The sequence below is a fragment of the Ictalurus furcatus genome, chromosome 9 (assembly GCF_023375685.1).
Source record: "Ictalurus furcatus strain D&B chromosome 9, Billie_1.0, whole genome shotgun sequence".
NCBI classification, from domain to species: domain Eukaryota; kingdom Metazoa; phylum Chordata; class Actinopteri; order Siluriformes; family Ictaluridae; genus Ictalurus; species Ictalurus furcatus.
Window position 1 is genome coordinate 10,400,564 of NC_071263.1, and position 19,453 is coordinate 10,420,016.

At 38.0% G+C, this 19,453-nt stretch overlaps 1 protein-coding gene across 1 annotated transcript in view; it reads right to left on the reverse strand.

The window, feature by feature from the left end:
- Positions 1-13,911, reverse strand: part of adam12b (ADAM metallopeptidase domain 12b) — a 175,725-nt gene extending 161,814 nt beyond the window's left edge. Inside the window, exon 1 of the mRNA XM_053633490.1 lies at positions 13,830-13,911. The gene's annotated coding sequence lies outside the window, so the exon portion shown is untranslated. The remainder of the gene's footprint in view (positions 1-13,829) is intronic.
- Between the last annotated feature and the right edge of the window lie 5,542 nt (positions 13,912-19,453).

A 19,453-nucleotide genomic window follows, 5' to 3' on the forward strand; every position in this document is an offset into this window, starting at 1 on the left:
GGCAGAAATTGTACAATAAGAGTGAACACACTTCTGTATTATGGATTAAAACCAACAACAACAACAAAAACAGGAGGGTTTTTTTCAAGCACTACACAGGCAGCTCCAGTAGACCTCTGACAACAGACATGACTGGAATAAATCGGAATTACAATCAATACTATTACAAAAATAAACAGGACAGAACTATCCAAACACGCTGAGCTAGGTGTCAGTTCTGTTAGAGACACAGGTTTTACACTACTCGGCTTGTCTGACAGTAAAGAACAAGTGTTTGTTTTCTTTGTTTGCTCATGCTGCACCACTACATTGATAGAACTGGGAGACAAATGTTACACATGCTCCCACAATACAACTCACACTAGCAACTTGCTTAATAAATGCAAGTTGAAGACAAGCATCATGTTGCTTGAGTTGTCAGGGGTGTATGCACTAACCTTCTGAGTGATATAGCATTTGAAAGTTTAGCCTGCAATTCTATGCTCATGATTTCATCAGTGCCAGTGTGTTTAACGGCAAGTCATTTATGACTTGGTTGTCCAGGAGGTCACGGCAACCAATTTCTTCTAGATAGACTTGAGCATTTTTTTCATTGTACACATACTGTACATATTTTTCATATTTGTGCTATAGTGAGTAGCATTGCCACCTCAAAGCTCCAGGATCACTGGTTCAATACAGAGCTTGGGTTACTGTCTGTGCTGAGTTTCACATATTCTCCCAGTCAAGGCTGCCGGAGCAATGGGGGCGAGATGTCACTTGTCAAACTACTGGGGCGGTGACCCAGCACTTCAGGCAATAACAGTCAAGTCTGACTCACTTGAAAAACCAATCAAAACTTCCAAATAAAGTGGGGGGGGGGGGTGTTAAGGGACAGGACGGGACATTTCTCCTATAGGCGATCTACTAATAACGATAAACCATGCTTTGGTGCTCAGTGGTGCTTAATAATAGTGTGTTGCCTCAGTACCACTAATGTTTCTATATTTTAATACACACATATTCTGAATCGATTAAATGAACATCCCTCAAATAAAGTAAGGCTTTCTGGAAAAAAAGTTTAGCATAACAGACCGTTACTCCAGTGACAAATAGCCTACTGCAGAACGTGAACATGTCTTCGATTTTTAAAACATATTTTAGAACTTGTGCTATCTAACTTTGTGAACTAATTTTTTGCTGTTATTAGCTGCCTGAGGAGAAAAATGCAAAATGAAGCATGTGGGGTCAAAACAAACTACTGTAATCTGATGTTCATTAAAAGTGTGTGTTGTGCCATGTTATTGTTTTATAATCAGACTATAATCAGACCCTGGCTCCATATAGTGCTCAAAGCAAAATACTGTACATAGTTAGTTTGTATGTTTTTATAGACAAACAACAGATGTACCTCTTCTCTCAGACAAAAATGTTTCCCCACCATATTTGGAGTAGTGGTGCCACTCCTGCTCCCAGTTCCCATGTGGGTTTCCTCTGGTTTCTCCAGTTTCCTCCTAAATACCCCTAAAATGCACCTACTTGGTTATGAGTGGGTGAGTATTCAGTTATTCACATTACAGAATATTATTCTGTAAGTATTAAAAATGATCCCATAGCTAGATTGAAATTAGTAGAAAAAAGTATGTGTGAAGAACGTGACTCACTGACAGGCCCTGGGAGAAATTTAACCATATTGTTCACAACAAAAAGACCTACAGTGTCAGACTGTCTGTAATTTACAACAGTTCTCTGTGTTGTGAATGTCTTTTATTGTATAGGCAAAATGTTGCTCAGAACAGCTGTCACATTAACAGCAATGCCATGAAACTAACAGTTATAACAAATTATTTGGTCACGTTTCCATAAGGATGAGTCTAAAAATGTTGAAATGGTGTTGTTTTCCTTCTTTCACCAAGTTTTGACCAGTAAAGTAGTAACCTTATTGTGTATTACAGTTCTGCTGCTGCTCTTGTTACATACACTCATGAATGTCGTGTCGCCGCATGTCACATTTGACGCACGCAATCAAAAGCACACGTGCTCACATGGTCATACCATTTCTGCCTGCAAGGTAACACTAGGCAGAACATAAAATAAGATGGAATACAATAGAAAAGTAAAAAGAAAGCAGACTGTACATCAACTGTTCATGTCAACGATTATGCAATAAAATAATACTGACAACCCGTTCTGCACCCACCTAAAAAAAATAATAATACAGTCATAATGCATCATTTTCTAAGCTGAAATTAAAAAGAAATTCAAAATCATGACAGCCCTATTCTTTGGAACTAAACGCTTCTCTGCTTTGTTTAAAGTCCTCCTTCCTGACAATGTCTTACAACACAAAAGATTAAGAGAATGAAGTGCCTGGAGAGCTTTGATTGAAAACTGATTTTTCTTGTTATTTTGATTTTGAGGCTCTGGTGTACTTCTCTCATCCTCTGAAACTATAAACTTATAACGTGCACAACAAAGTTAGCTAGACAAAAAACAACACTGCCAGATGTTTATTTGGATGTAGCTTAATAAAGTACCAATATGAACAACGACATTTGATCCTACCAAGCAGTTATACACCTAGATTTGACCATAAACCAAATCATAACTGTGTGATGAAAATAATTGACTGTAAACATTAAAAGGAAAGGTGATATCGTACAAAGTTGATTGCCTCAAACCACCAAGTTAACTAGGTACATTTTTCACTAGCATGGTTATGGTAGTACGACTGTTTTCAATCAACTAGCTAGCAGTTTATTGATTAAATATCAGTGGGAATATACTTCAAATCTATATATTTTTTCTTATATGAATTCATAGGGGTGGCAATAATTGTTGCACACATATATATATATATATATATATATATATATATATATATATATATATACACACACACACACACACACATATATATATGCATGTGTGTATATATATATATATATATATATATATATGTATATATATATATATATACACGTCATATATATATATAAGTTTTTATCATCTTGATTATATAAGGAAATACCCAATAACCAAACAGATATTTAAACAGCAACAACAACATTAACATCAATAATAATAATAATAATAATAATAATAATAATAATAATGTGTTCTAAGCTGGATAAGACTGACCATTCAGGACTCAGGAGGCAAGTTGTTCTTCTCTGAGCATCAATATGATATGTTCTCCCCAAAAGACATGGACAAAAATGTTAATTGCAGCAGTTATAGTTATTATCCTAAACTGTTCGAGCCCAAATGGTGAAAAAAACAGAGCAGGAAGTTACTGCACACTCAGCAAGTTTGCCGACATTGATAATCAACGCTGACCGTAACATATATTAACAGCTTGTGCACACAGACTAGACAGCAGATTAAAATAAAGCAGGTGAAACAAATGCTTTTGTGTGTGCGGGTGTGACAGTCATGGATGGCAAAGCCACTGTGAGGTAATTCACATGACTGCAGAGTACTCCTGTAACTATTCAACACACACACACACAAACACACACACACACACACACACACACACACACACACTCATGCTCAGGGAGGTCACAAGTGGAGTAGCACTCTACTCTAGGTCATATTACCACACCCTTCCAAAATATCATTCCTGAAATCCCTGAAGAATAAAACACACACACACACACACACCTGCATAAACTCACTTGACAGAGGAAATATAGACTTAAAGACTAATTCCCACCTGTTTTGCCACAGATGTAGGTGTTAAAACAGTCATTTGGATGCCTGCAGACTCCACACACTTGGGAAACCACGAACAAAATTCCAGTAAAAAAGATCAAAATTTACACCTCCTCATCAGACATAACATCTGGATGTGAGTGCATGCGCACACACACACACACACACACACACACACACACACACACACAATAGCATGGCTGGACTTTTTCATGTTGTGTTTTCATATTTGTGTCTCTTCGTGTGCCTGTGGGAGTGAAGGATGTCCATAATGATGTAGACTCTTATGATGACATGTATATCCCGAAAAAAGCAGCGATCAAATTTCAAGGTGACAGAGGCGAAATAACAATTACAGTATATTATTTATAATTTAATATGAATTTAATAATCATTTAATATTAATATTAAATATTGGCAAATTAATAATCTGAGGATCATCCATAAAATAATCTGCATTAACCGATACAATGAACACATGGGTGGTGTTGACCTTCACAACCTACAGGTTTCGAGATACAATAAGTCAATCAGGACTAAGAAGTGGTGGTGGCCCCTCTTTTTTTTCATGGTCTCTCAACAGTGCACTCGTAAACAGCTATTTATTTTACAGAGACATAATGTGAGACCTGCTCATATATTCTCATGAATAGTGGCACAATCTCTTGGCACAAAACCTCTTAGCTGTGGAAGGAGAACTTTACTAGCTGCTACTCTTCAAGATCAGGAAAGATATGACAAATCTTCTCACTGGCCGATCAACACAATGAAGCGGTTCCAGAGATGCCATCATTGTGACAAACGCATTATCTATGCATGTGAGAAATGCAAAGTACCACTACACATTGAGTGCTTCAAAATATACCAAGGGCAGTAGAAAATGAGATGAAGAGTGAGTGAAAAGAGGCTGAAAAACCAATGCAAGAAAGATAAAAGAAAAGTCAATAAATGGTGAGTAGAAGCAGTACAACAGACACTAATAAGAAGAAGAGAAGTCAACAAAAAAGGAAAAAAGACAATCAATTATGTGCTATTTTTTGGAAAAGGTCAATTGTCTGATTGTAGTTCAAAATTGTGATGTACTAATTGTGCACTTGGTTCTTACACATACCTCTATGGTGTATAATTTTATTTTGTTGGCCTCTGTTAGAATGTATGTGCTGAATGTTTTATGTTTTATATTCAATATGAATGGACTATCCAATTGCAGTTGTTAGTGAAGGTTGCACTAAAATGTCACAATGACAAAGTTACAGTGAATATTGCACTAAATTAAAAAGTTCAGATGTTACAAATAAGTTTTATTATATGTTTTTGAACATCAATATTGAACCAATACTGGTTGCACTAATATAACAATGACTACGTTTACATGGACAGCAGTAATCTAAATATTGACCTTAATCTGAGTAAGATAATAATGTGATTAAGGTGTTTACATGAGTCGCTTTTAGAATATTCCTGTCATGTTCCCGTTTTACATGTTTTAGAACATAATTAGATTAACAACCCGCGTAATTACGTCACCGCGCCACGCCGTCCGACGTCCCTCCAGAATTTCACGTATCGACATACAGTTCGTCTTCGTTATGGTACCGTATACAGTTTTGGGTGTTTTTATTTATTTTTTTTATGAACACTTTAAGTGCAGTTAATTATTTGTCATGCTATACGTGCTAATAGACAACTGCTTGAAGTGGTGGGTGTGTCCCAAATCGCGTAGTTACCGTCTATATAGTAGCCGAGATACATGTATTTTTCCCCATTACAGGCCTATAGTAGGAAAGTATGCGATTTGGGACACAGCCGAACTCTCTTGTTCGCCGTAAAACGTAAAACTGCCGTGTGTGATCGTGTCCTGTCGCAAAATGCGGTGAAAACTCCCACACGACGTTCATAATGTAATTAAGGTGTTTACATGTCACTACTACACGTCCATAATGCGACTAAAACAGGAGTACTCCACCTGTCTTAATTAGATTATTGCTTACTTCAATTATGACCTTAATTAGATTAAGGTAAGTAAAAATTGCTGTTTACATGGTAGTTTCTTAATTAGAGTATGGTCTTAATCGGATTAAGAGTGGATTATTGTTGTCCATGTAAACGCAGCTAATGTTATGATATACATGTTATGTTACAATAAAGTAACAATTTTGAAATACGTTGATGGTTGTATTTTTTGTCTTTTATCTAAGTATTACTATCAGTATTGTATAAGGGTTTTTATCCATTTTAATCCTTTTTTTAAGGATTTTTATTTTTTATTTTTATGTATTATAGTAACCCTAGAATGTGATGAAACAGAGTTTAAAATGTGATAATAATGGGCTGAGATATATAAGAATTTTGATGACTGCAGAAATCTGTTAATTCAGTATACACATTATCCCACCAGTCACTTTTCCATAAAAATTTCAAACAATAATTATTTAAAGGGGTTACTAATGACACATCATTTGGATATTTTCATGTCTTGGAAAAATTTGGGAATAAATGGCTTAACATTCAATTACAAAAATGACCATAAACATGGAAATGCAGTTTAATCAGTACTTTTAAATACACAATTCAGTAGTGCAAAGTACATCAGATTATTGCCTGATATGAACCATGAAACCATGACAAACTTTGTTGAATAAAACATGTCATGAGTCCAAACTTTTCAATGGCAGCATGTACATATAGTCAGGTCCATGAATATTTAAATACTTACAGTTATTGTTATTTTAGTCTTCCACAGTATATTAGAGTTGAAATTGAGCTCGAAATGAAGACCTTCAGCTTTAATCTAAGGATATTTACATCCAAATTGGGTGACTGGTGTAGGAATTACAGCACTTTTCATATGCGACACAATATAAAAATGTTTTTTTTAAGGAAAGAAAAGTAATTGGGCAATTGTCTGCTCAGCTGTTCAATGGCCAGGTGTGTATTATTCCCTCTAAAACAGGACCAGATTAGAGTTGCCAAAAAACTAAAAAGCTTGTACAGTTCTGTATCAATTTCATATGGGCAGATGAGTCAAAGATCAACTTGTACTACAATGATAGGAACAGAAGATTAAGGAGAAAGGTAGGCACTGCTCATGATCCAAAACATACCACCTCATCTTATGACATGGGTATGTACGGCTGCCAATGGAACTGGTTCCTGCACATTTAGTGATGATTTACTGATGATTCAGACTTCAGGCACTCATTGATTGCAAAGGATTTGCAACCAAGTATTTACGACTGTCAGTTTGTACAATTACTATTGTTCCCTTAAAAAGGGGAATCACAATAAAAAGTGGTGAAATTCCTAAAATGTTCACTGGATTTGGATTTAAATACCCTGAATTAAAGCTGAGAATCTGCAATTTGAGCTCATACTAATTATTTAATTCAACTCCAATATACTGTGCTAGATAGCTAAAATAATAATAACAATAAAATAATAATAATAAATAGAGATGCACCAATACTAAATTTCTCAGCCGATACCGATAACTGATTATTCAGAGTGATATCGGCCGATACTGATAACCGATACCAATAGTTCTGCCTTTTATGCCTTCTTTTAAATTATAATAATAATTAATTCCACAACTCTGAAAGAAATGCAAATAAAAACTTTATTCTCTCAATTTCAACAAGTTGTTTCACAGTAACTGGTCTCATAAACAGAAAACACATTACTCTAATTAACATTAACACATGAACTAAATTCTGAAGATTAAAGTAAGATTTCTTAACTTATTGAATGTTATTAATTCATATTAACATTGACTGAACTCTAAAAAACCTCCTGTTGGTCTCACATTCACTCACCACTAACAAAAGCATTTCTACTTCATCATTGACATCAAACTGGTAATATATAATATATACATTTTTTAAATGATATTTACTCATATTAAGATTAACTAGGTATGAAATATACTACTCTACAAATATATTTTTCTGTGCAATATAAAGGCTCGTGGGGAGCCTGGAGCCTATCCCAGGGAGCACAATCGCACACACACAATCACTACACACTCACTGTTAGAAATGCCAATCAGCCTACAGTGCATGTCTTCGGGGAGGAAACCAGAGTACCCTGAAGAATCCCCCAAAACACAGGGAGAACATGCAAACTGTGTGCACACAGGCCGGAGGCGAGAATCGAACTCCCAACACTAGAGGTGCGAGGCAAACGTGCAGACTACTAAACCACCATGCCCCCAAATTATAATAATAATAATAATAATAATAATATCAATGTCCAAATGTATGAGTTCAGTACAAGACCATTTTTTATATTAAAGCACACACACACACACACACACACACACACACACACACACACACACGAATACTCACACACCCACACACACACCCACACACACACACACACACACACACACACACGAATACTCACACACAACCACACACACACACGAATATACACAAGAATACATTACAATGCTTTCAGGGTGACAGAGGGTGATAAATGACTATGAACTCCAAAAGACAGTTGCTATACAACATTCCCTGCTGAGTATCAGGTGTCAGTGACAAGTGGTTAAATATAGACAGCACACACACATTCAACTAAACACTTATATACATAAGTGACACCAACATTCTAAAGGAGGCAGGTAACCAATCTCATTGTCCATTTCCATTTCTCAGATAGCATCAGTGTACTCCTTACAGAGAGCACCCCAGAGGTACACAGGGTAGATTATCATGCTGGCCATGTTGTGGTTCCTGCTCTGATCGAGTTATGTGCCTGTGCTATCTTCACCTTTGTTCAGATATCAGTTAATTATTGCATACACCTATGCCCCAATCTTGGCTTTATTTTGCTGTGTATTAGTGAGTCTTGCTCACTAATGAAATGTTGCTTATTTCTTTATTTTTGTAGTGTTCTATTTGCTGGCTGTTTGACCCTTCTACATGACTCATTTTCTGTATTTTGGCTTTTTACAATCTTACAATTTTACAATCAAGAAATGGTTTATAATCCATTTCTAAAGAACAGAGAGTCTCTAATTTTTTTGGTTTTAAATAACACACACACACACACACACACACACACACACACATTGATAGATGAGTTAACATTTGAAACGTCTGATAGCCCTAATATGTTAGCACTCATGAATGGGCTCTCTCTCTCTCTCTCTCTCTCTCTCTCTCTCTCTCAGGGATCCTATAACAGCAGTACACACTCTCACAACTGCAACATAATGCAGTGCCAATATTTTTGTCAGGGTTAAATTAAGCTTTTCTTTCATGCACTACATATAATTATAGATACAATCATCATGCAAATTTGAGGTATAATTCTAGACCATATCACCCAGCTCTGATTTAGTATAATTAGCTGGCATTTGCCAATATTACCTGGTATTTCAGTTATTTATTAATATCCATTACCGAAGACTCACACACCAACTCATAACCTTTAGACACTTTAGCTTTGTAAAATCCAGGCTCTGGCTTTAATGCGCTTTAAAATATTGAGTTCATTTTGTGCTGCTAATTAAACCAAAGTTCCTAGGAATCTAAATATAGTTGTTTCAAATACAAAAAAAAGATATAACATAGAAATAAATCACATTTTCTTTAATGTTACCTTGTTGTTAAATGATCTTGGATGTTAGAATGGTGCTATATAAATTGAACAAGCAAAGAAACAAACAAATAAACAATAGTTGATATCATACTGCAAATTTTTTCTTGAGAAATCATTTGCTTTGGACTTTTACCAAATTATTTCTGCAGGTGTCTTCTGCATGTTTTCCCTTATCTATCTATCTATCTATCTATCTATCTATCTATCTATCTGTCTATCTATCTATCTATTGTCAGGCAGCAGATGCTGTACATAAACAGATGCAGGTAAACAAAAGCTTCATTAAGCAAGCTTGTAGACAGATCCAAAATGTGAGACAAAAACAAGGTCAGTGAACAGGCAAAGGTCAAGCGATGTATGAACGCCATAAACTAGGCTAGGCAAAGAGCAAAGACGAAGAAACCAGAAACAAGATCAACACCATAAGAGACTATGAATAAATATAAGACTTGGTAACGACTAATACAAAAACACAGGGAATATACTGTACTTCACAATGACTAGAATGACTGTGAGTCTTTATATACTGTGGCTGTGTGACTGAGTCAGTAACAGGTGCTTTTAATCAGTAACTGGGTGAGTTTTAACATGTGTGTGATGAGAATAATAGTCCATTCAAGTCCGCATGGCAAGTTAGTATTTATGAGTTCAGAAGTCGTAATTATGACGTCAGGTGCATTCAAGTCACTTTGGTCAGAGCAAGATGGTGATGTACCTTCTCTTAATTAACTACAAAAAAACACAGCAAGGTTTTTTAACTGCACTTCTAGAAAATTAAGAACAAAGATTGCGGCAATTTGCTTGTTTTACTGTAAATTTTAAAAAGCCTGACAATAACTTGCTGCATATACTGAACACATAATAACTGAAATCAGCTTCTAAGACGAGTAAACATTCAATTTCAACAAATTTAGCGTCAACTACAGACATTGCATCCACTGATTTCACCACGTTTTCTTACTGACAAGCCCCCAACTCAGAAACTCGGAGCTCAAAGAAAATCCAGAGTTTCCCACTCGTAATTACAACTTTGTGGTGGCGTTCATGTGCGTTCAACTCGTAAATACGATCTTTCCGACGTGACTTGAACGCACCATTAGAGTCCTTGTGACCCTGTTTGTAGGCCACGTGGTATTAAGGGTTCTGTAGTTGGACACTGATTCTGGTATAGACTTGATATCTAACTATTTCTCTAGCTATCTAAAACAAAGGTGTACTTAAATGTTTATTGGTCATGTTTTGTAGTAACAAACAGGAGCAATGATCCAGTTATATGGGGCAGTGGTGGCTTGGCGGTTAAGGTTCCTGGTTACTGATTGGAAGGTTGCGGGTTCAAGCCCCAGCACTGAGCAAGGCCCTTAACACTCTCTGCTCCAGGGGCGCTGTATTATGGCTGACCCTGTGCTCTGACCCCAGCTTCCCAAAATGCTGGTGTATGCAAAGAAAATAATTTCACTGTGCATATGTATATGTGATCAATAAAGACTCATTATCATTATAATGTACTATGGTCCATATTAGGGATGTCATGAGAACTGATACTTTGGTACTAAGTCGGTACCAACATTCTTAAAACGTGACGGTACTTGTTTTTCTGCATTTCCGTTGGTACTGATTGTAACGAAAGTACTGAGGTTGCGATTCTTCCGGACCTGATGGGGGCAGCAAATACGCGCAAGTGTTTTAGTCGGTCCACAAGTGGTGAAGAAGAAGAACAACAACAATTACAAGCACACGGGTGCTACAAAAGATTAGCTTAGCTTAACAAGTTTAGCTCCGCCCCGACTCGTTAAGAGGAAAAGAGAGGAAAGCTAGTATCGGTTTCCGGTGTGCAGCCGATACCATTGTTCGTTTCAACCAAAGCGAGGAAACGTCTGGAATTTGGCGAAGCACCTGAAAGACAGTCCTATATTATGTTTGTTTGAGGCAGCTGGCACTGTGGCCGTGAAACCAGCTAACGTTATGCTCCATGTAATGTCTGCTACCTCCTAATGGACCACCATGCATCGCCATTCAGCCCGTGTTCTGTCAGCTAAATGTAGCCTAATGTCACTAATAATTATTCAAATGTTCATGCTTTTAATAAATCTTTTTGGTCTGCCACCATATCAGTGAATTTAAACTAATATAAGGGGTGAGTATAAGGTGTGTGTGTGTGTGTGTGTGTGTATGCGTGTGTGCGCGCACACTCGTTTAGGAGTGCACGTCTGCTCATTATCAGACAGTGTTTGCTAAATAAAATACCCCCCCCCTTTGCCAGTATCAGCCAGAGGAGGATGTCCTCCAGGAGAGTTTTTTTATTTTATTTTTTAAATTTTATACCGCACCGTGGTATCGACTTTGGTATCGAGTATCGTGTACTTTTGGTGGTATCGGTACCGACTACTAGATTTTTGGTATCGTGACATCCCTGGTCCATATCAATTCTACCAATTCAGTGAGCTTTGGATATGATGTTCAAATAGTGGCTCTAGAAAACCTGTGAAAAATCATTGCATACTTTATCATTAACAAAAGCTCTGGAAAAACACACACACACACACACACACACACTTGTTTTTTTTTTTCTTTTTAAACACAGCCAAGTTATTCATTAATTCTATGATCCAATTCTTCTCATAAAATGGTGTTGTATGTATGAGAATCAATATTCCTTGCATTGGTTCACATGAACTACATGTCACTGAATAAATGTGCAAATTTTTTAAAGGTGTAGCTTTTTAAGATATGCAATATACAACATTTCCATTTCTATAGGAAAGTGTGTGCAGGGATTACTCACAGGCAACAACATAAAGAGGAAAATTAAACTCTTCCATCAATCCTTAAAATGTGAGCGTTCCATAAAGGCAAACCTACTCAGCATTCCTTGCTATGCCCAGTATGCACACTATGCTACAGGTACTATTTGGACAGAACAGCGGTCATCAGATCCTCAGACCAACTGTTCATTTATCTCACAAAGGAAAGACACAGGAGACTCTCCTGGCTAAACAGAAACTGGCCCACTGGGTGATGGATGCCATCACCATGGCCTACAGGCAGGTCAGACACATGACCCCTACTGTAACATGCCATACTACAAGGAGTGTCTCTTCCTCATGGACATTGCTTAGATGTGTGGCACTCCAGGAAGTAATCTGGAAGTTCTCTAAGCATGAGTATGGCATCTCCAAATACTTTTCCACATTGTGTTCAATATTCACATTGTGGCAAAGATGGATTAACGACAGCTGTATTTTCTGCAAATACTTTCTCACTGTTAATTTTGTGACTTTGCTGAATGGTCTTGGCATGCGCCATTTAAAGAACTACAGATATATACGTAGCTAACACACACACACACAAAACCATCTTTCCTCATGATAAGTGAGGAAGCGTGCAGCTGCCCCATGTAAACAGTGTCTCTCCACTTTCATTCCTGCCATTGTGCTTTGTTCATTCTTATTCAAGCAGACATATACATGATGGAAGTTATTATTCAGACCAGTGATCCATACATATAGTAGATTACCACACACACACACACACACACACACACACACAATTTGTCTTACTATCCTTGTGAGGAACTCCCATCCCTGCTAAAAAAAAAAACCAAACAAACAATATAAACGCTCATAGAATCTGTATTGGTTTTAATGGTTATAATGGGAATTGCCTTAGTTTTAATGGAAACTGAAATGGTCCCTGTTGGTCACTACTCGTAATTTGTTGCCTTCTATTGTTGGCATGTTATATCTAGTGGATAACATTAAAGACTAATAATGGTAATGGTTTTAATGATTAGCTGATGGTTTATAATGGTATTTATAGTGGAAACCATTTCTGTGATGGTTTCTATTGTTGTTTTTTTCAGTAGGGATTGACAGTTATTAATGCACCTAATTAATGCTATGACTGCACTTAAATCTAACCTTAATCATTAACATGAAGGAAACATTTTGAGTATTTTTTTTTTAAATACATGCTTTTTAGGTGGGTTTTTTTGTTGTTGTTGTTTGTTTGTTTGTTTGTTTTTTTGTAATGTTTACTTTTACTCATGGGGCGCAACCAAATGTCCCCACAAGGTCAGACTGTCAGATATTCCTATCCTTATGTTGTCTCTCATCAAGATATAAAACCATGCCCCCATTCACACACACACACACACACACACACACACACACACAACTGACAGTAGCACTGCCTTATCTCTTCCAGTTGCATTATTTTCTTCACTGTTCTGTCACACTTTTCTTCCTCCGCCTCACTGAATGCATACATAAACTTCTGTCTTAAATATGTAAATATTTGGTATATCTTTTTTTTAATAGTTCGTATAAGTGTAGAAATATATCTCATAGCACATAAACTGGCAACTGTCACAGTGACTGAGACACACAGCGTCTAAACAAATCTTCCTAACTTTTTCCATTTATTTCAGTTCTCCAGACTGTAGTGCAAAGACAAAAACGTCACTACAAAATCTGACAACAACGAGAAAGTAACAAAACGACGACAGCTGGAGAAATGTGAAGGCTTACCATAGGGCGCGTGAGCGGCGAGAGTAACGGTCAGCAGCGCGAGCGCGTGCAGGAGCGCCGCAGGGAGAGAGCAGTTGTCCGCGCGCCGGCAGTGCATCATGTTTACCGGAGAGATGGAGAGAGACCAGCTCTAATAACCCCACAGATGCAGGATACAGGATGTGAAGGGACTTCCTGCAAAAGCCCACGATCAAATCCCAAAATGCAGAGGGGCGGGTTTGAGTTCAAAAAAGTTTCCTCCTTCTGCAATATGGAAATCCTCAGTGAAACATTGGCGCGTGCTGCACAGAGAAACAGTAGCGCTGAGAGAGCGACCGCAGCTTCGATTAACGGGCTGAATCCCCGCGCTGCTTAAACAGCTGGATCCCCACGTGCACTCTTACTGAGATACCAGCTATGTTGCCAGATTTCACAAAAACCCTCCCAGTTGAACTACTTTTGTACCGGGACCTATGGATACAATTTAGGCTGGTTTTAAATTCAGTAGTTAGTAAATTCAATACTAGTCGGGGGTTGCAGGTACTAAGTTCTGGGTGCAAAGTGGCAGAAATCACCTGAGATGAGACCTTTGCAGGGCACCATGCACAATCCATCCATTCATTTTCTGTACCACTTATTCTACGCATGGCTGTGGGGAGCCTGGGACCTATAACAGGGAGCTCGGGGCACGAGATTTGGACAATCACACAAACATTCACACACTACAGACAATTTGGAAATGCCTACAATTAGCCTACAACACATGTCTTTGGACTGGGGGAGGAGGCACCTAGAGGAACCCCCCCGAAGTACAGGGAGAACATAGCACACAGGGTGGAGGTGAGATTTGAACCCCCAATTCTGGAGGTGTGAGGCAAATGTGCTAACCACTAAGCCACTGTGCCCCCAAACAGACAATCCACTTACTGGAATGTTTTTGGACAGTGGGAAGAAATCGGAGAACCCAGAGGAAACCTACAGGGAGAACATGCAAAACTCTATATAGAGTAACCTGAGCTCAGGATCGAACTAGGAACCCAGGAGAGGCAGTAATGCTACCCACTGTACCACCCTTTTAAAAACAACAACTCATTAAAACATAGGCCTTCCTACCAGGAGTGGTCTTGCAACTTCAGGCCTTGTCCAGTAAATAGGATACACTCTCAGAAAAAAAGGGTACTAAACTGTACTAAAAGGGTACACCTTTTTTATCCTTTGTATGTACCTTCTACCTAGAAAGGTACATAAAGTTTTATTTTAAAAGGTAATTACAGTCCAGTTACATACACTATAACATTTTTTACATTATAACGTTTGTGGACACCTGACCATCACACCCATATGTGGTTCTTCCCTAAACTGCTGCCACAAAGTTGGAAGCACACAGTTGTCTAGAATGCCTTTCTAGTATGCTGGAGCATTACAATTTCTGTTTACTGGAATTAAGGGGTCAAAACTTGTTCCAGCATGGCAATGCCCCTGTGAACAAAGCAAGATCTATAAAGACATGGTTTGAAAAAGTTGCAGTGGAAGAAATTGAGTGGCCTGCACAGATGAAATGGAACGCTGACTGTGCCCCATGCCACCTCGCCCAACATCAGACCCTGACCTCAGCAATGCTCTTGTGGGTGAATGGGCAAATCTCCATAACCAGTTCAAAATTCCAAAATTCTAGTGGAAAGCCTTCCCAGAAGAGTGGATGTTCTTATAACAGCAAATGTGGATTGGAATGTTCAAAAAGCAAATATACAGTAGGTGTGATGCTCTGGTGTCCACAAACTTTTGGTTATAATCATTTTTGAGGATTTAACCCACTGTAAAAAAAAACAAAAAAAACAAACAAAAAAAACAACAATTTTAAAACAATGTTTTCAGGTTATATTATATATAGGGAAACCATTCATTAATTCTGTTCATTATTGGTTCATAAATTTATCAGTTTACTTCATGTTATTTTGTATTTTGTTTAATTTCTGTTTGACTTTACTCGATTGTATTGAGCAGCAGCTGTCAGTCACTTGTTGTCTTTTAAACATGCTAAACACATAATGGTGACTTGACCATTCAGTCATAAATAGTTTCCTATCAGTTCTACACTCTATGGCCAAAAGTTTGTGTCCATCTCAACTACATGTGCTTTATGAACATCCCATTCCAGATTTGTCCCCCATTGCTGTTATAATAACCTCCAGTCTTCTGGGAAGGCTTTTCACGAGATTTTGGAGCGTGGCTGTGGGGAATTGCTCATTCACTACAAGAACATTAGTGAGGTCAGGGACTGATGTCGGGTGAGGAGGCCTGGGGTGCAGTCCATGCTCCAATTCCTCCCAAGTGTTCAGTGGGGTTGAGCTCAGGGCTCTGTGCATAGTGCTTGCAGTCAAACCTTAGTTTGGACCCCTTAGTTCCAGTGAAGGGAAAGTGTAATGCTACAGCATTCAAAGACATCCTACACAATTACGTGCTTCCACAGAATTTGGCAAACAGTTTGGGGAAGAACCACATAGGGGTGTGAAGGTCAGGTTTCCACAAACTTTAAGCCATATAGTGTATGGTTTTATTTGGTATGAAAAAGCACTTGTATCCATATTAGTGTGGATAAGTCATCAGTGAGTAGTGCTACATGGCATCTAAAGCTACAAACTATAGAGTAGATTCTACACAGTGTCATAATATTACTTCCTAATGTGAGTTTAGACATTAATTGTATGAATGGGATTTTTTCCCCCCAAGCATAATATAGACCCTTCCTAACCAGCGATCACCTGGAATTCAGTTCAAGCCGTATCTTTAATTAAACAGAGTATTTAGCAGGAGTGTTTGTCTTGGAACTGAAATCTGTGGGAACATAGATTTCCAGGAATAGTCTTAGTTACAGCTGTTATAACTATTGTGCTGAAAACTGAAAAGTAATTTATAGTCATTTTCAAATCATATTGCTGTTTTTTTCCTCAGTGTGTAAGCTATTGAATATGTCACAGACACAGTATGTGAGAATTATTATAAAACCAGGCAGCATTGTGGTGCAGTGGGTAGCCTCACAACTCCAGGGTTCCTGGTTCAATCTTGAGATTTCTGTCTTTGCATCTTCTCTCTGTGTTCGCATAGGTCTTCTCTTGGTTCTCTGGTTTCCTTCTACTGTCCAAGACATGTAGGTAGGTGTATTTGTAGAATTTGTATATACCATACTCCAAAAATTATAATTAGTTATTTTTGTCCTCCAGGCACTTTTCTTTAAGTAACAACAAAATATTATTTTCTCACCTCAGATCTTATCTGTTGTAAATAATGGTCATAAATCATTCCCCTATCATGATGTTATCCTGTCATTCCCTGCTTAGTGATACCCCCCCCCCCCCCCCCCCCAACCACACACACACACACACACACACACACACACACAAAACTCCATGTTCTGGACCAAAAAAAGGACACTTTCAGGTCAATGTGTAGTGTTGTAGAACAGAAGATATTTCATTCCATGCTCTACCATGCATCAGATCACATTTTTACTTCGTTCTAGCAGCTCAATTTATTGGAAGAGGCCATGTGAGAAAGAGGGGAATAATATCTGAATTATACAGGAGGCCACAATGTAATAAAGTAGCATTGAAAACAGACAGGCAAGTAGTATGCAGATATCAAGGTAGCACTTTCTGAGGTAGGCATGCTGAAAGCAAACATTTCTTTAGTTGTTATTGTGTGAGGTACATGAAAGAAAAGTAGAGAAGGAAGACTATCTGCTATACACAAACATGCACACATGTAATTTATATAATTGATCAAAGAAATACCTTTCTCATTAAAAATCAGTCTCAAAATATGACGTAACTGAATATGCTGTAGAACAATGACTAAAAACTCTAATATAATCCCAAAGCATTTGAGTGATGTATTTCATTTGGCTGAAATAATTGAGTGATTAATCACTAAATGAATAATGTATTAGACTGCTGTATGTATGTGCATATGTCTCTTTCTGGACACTCTATTAACTAGACGTTTATCCCAAATTATACGCTCATATAATTCTGAGCACATCAAATGCTAAAAAGGAATGTCATTTCTTTCATTTGGTTGGGCAGACACTTCATTAGTGCTCTAGGAGAAGAGTATAATCAACTCTATAAAACTTTATCATGTCCATTCAAATGACAGCCAGTCATGCTGTTTTCATAAGGTCTGCTATGATGAAGCTATGTCTTCTCTGAAAAAGTGCCTTATAATATATCACCATTTCATCACCATCAGGGCAGGAACATGTACATTCAACTCAAGTACCACAAGACGTGTTTTGTATTTTGAGTCATGTTTGCAAAACCCCTGTACTGATCTCAGTTGGGGGCTTCAGAGGTCTTCTGAGTCTCAAGTTCTTCGCCACAGGCAAGGAGTTCATGAAGGACATGATTCTTGTGCACAGGCGCTCCTCAGTCGCTGTTTCGTTGTAGGATCTGGTCTAGAAGTTTCTGTGAAGGAAGCAAAAAAAAAAAAAAAACGTTTCTATTGATCTACAATAGCTAATCTCCTGTTCACAGGTGATAGCTACTCTTTGGGCTGGCAATGTAAAATACAGTTTACCCAGAATTCTGTCTGGGTCTTTCCTTGAATGGTTATCTCCTGAAAGGCAGTGATAACCTGCTATCAGTCCACCCACCGTGCTGCACTATCACTTCTTTTCCCCCAGTGTGGAGTTCGTTTTTACTCGTGGCCGGACACCCTGTTCTCACTTATCTCCCATTCTGCTGCCAGCCAAAGCACTGCTGTTTAATAATACAGTAAACTGAACATCGCACATCCCAAAGGAGAGTACAGAAAAAAAAAAAAAAATCACTTCTATTCTGAGTTGCTCAAGAACACTAAAATATTGTTTTTTCCCCCCAGTTAAACTTTATTGTAGCCTTCGGGAAATGTTCAGGGATGTACTTGTGATTCGGTTTTAGATGTACTGCAGCACAAAATATTTGTCTCATTTACTGTTGCACTGTTGATTCCAGCTATGTGCCTGCAGTACAATCTCACTTCAGCTTTAAAATCACCCAACAGTCCATACAGGATTTTGCTGAGTTTTTTGTCATTGTTGTGGCCAAAATTGCTTGATTTTGGTGCAGCTTTTTTCAAAATTTGCGAGAACTTTTAGCTGTACTCATGTTCGACACACATGAATCAAAAGGGGATTTGGCTGAATGTGCATTTTGATGGCGTCACATGATAATGACATGATTGATCACATATACACTACAGCACAGTGAAATTCTTTTCTTCGCATACCCCAGCATGTTAGGAAGCTGGGGTCAGAGCGCAGGGTCAACCATGATACAGTGTCCCTGGAGCAAAGAGGGTAAAGGGCCTTGCTCAAGGACGCAACAGTGGCAGCTTCGCAGTGCTGGGGCTTGAACCCTCGACCTTTCAATCAGTAACCCAGAGCCTTAACTGCCAAGCCACCACTGCCCTCCATGTGACATGTCACATGATGCGTCTTGGCCCAAATCTTTGGAAAATCTGCTGTAAATTTGAAAAATTGTAAGCTCCTCCGAATATTGCGGCGTGCCCTTGATTTTGCGTTAATTCTGTGACAGCAAAATCCTGGATGGACTGCCTATAGATCATGTTTATTTCTTGTCATTTCATGCATCTTGTATCTCAACTGC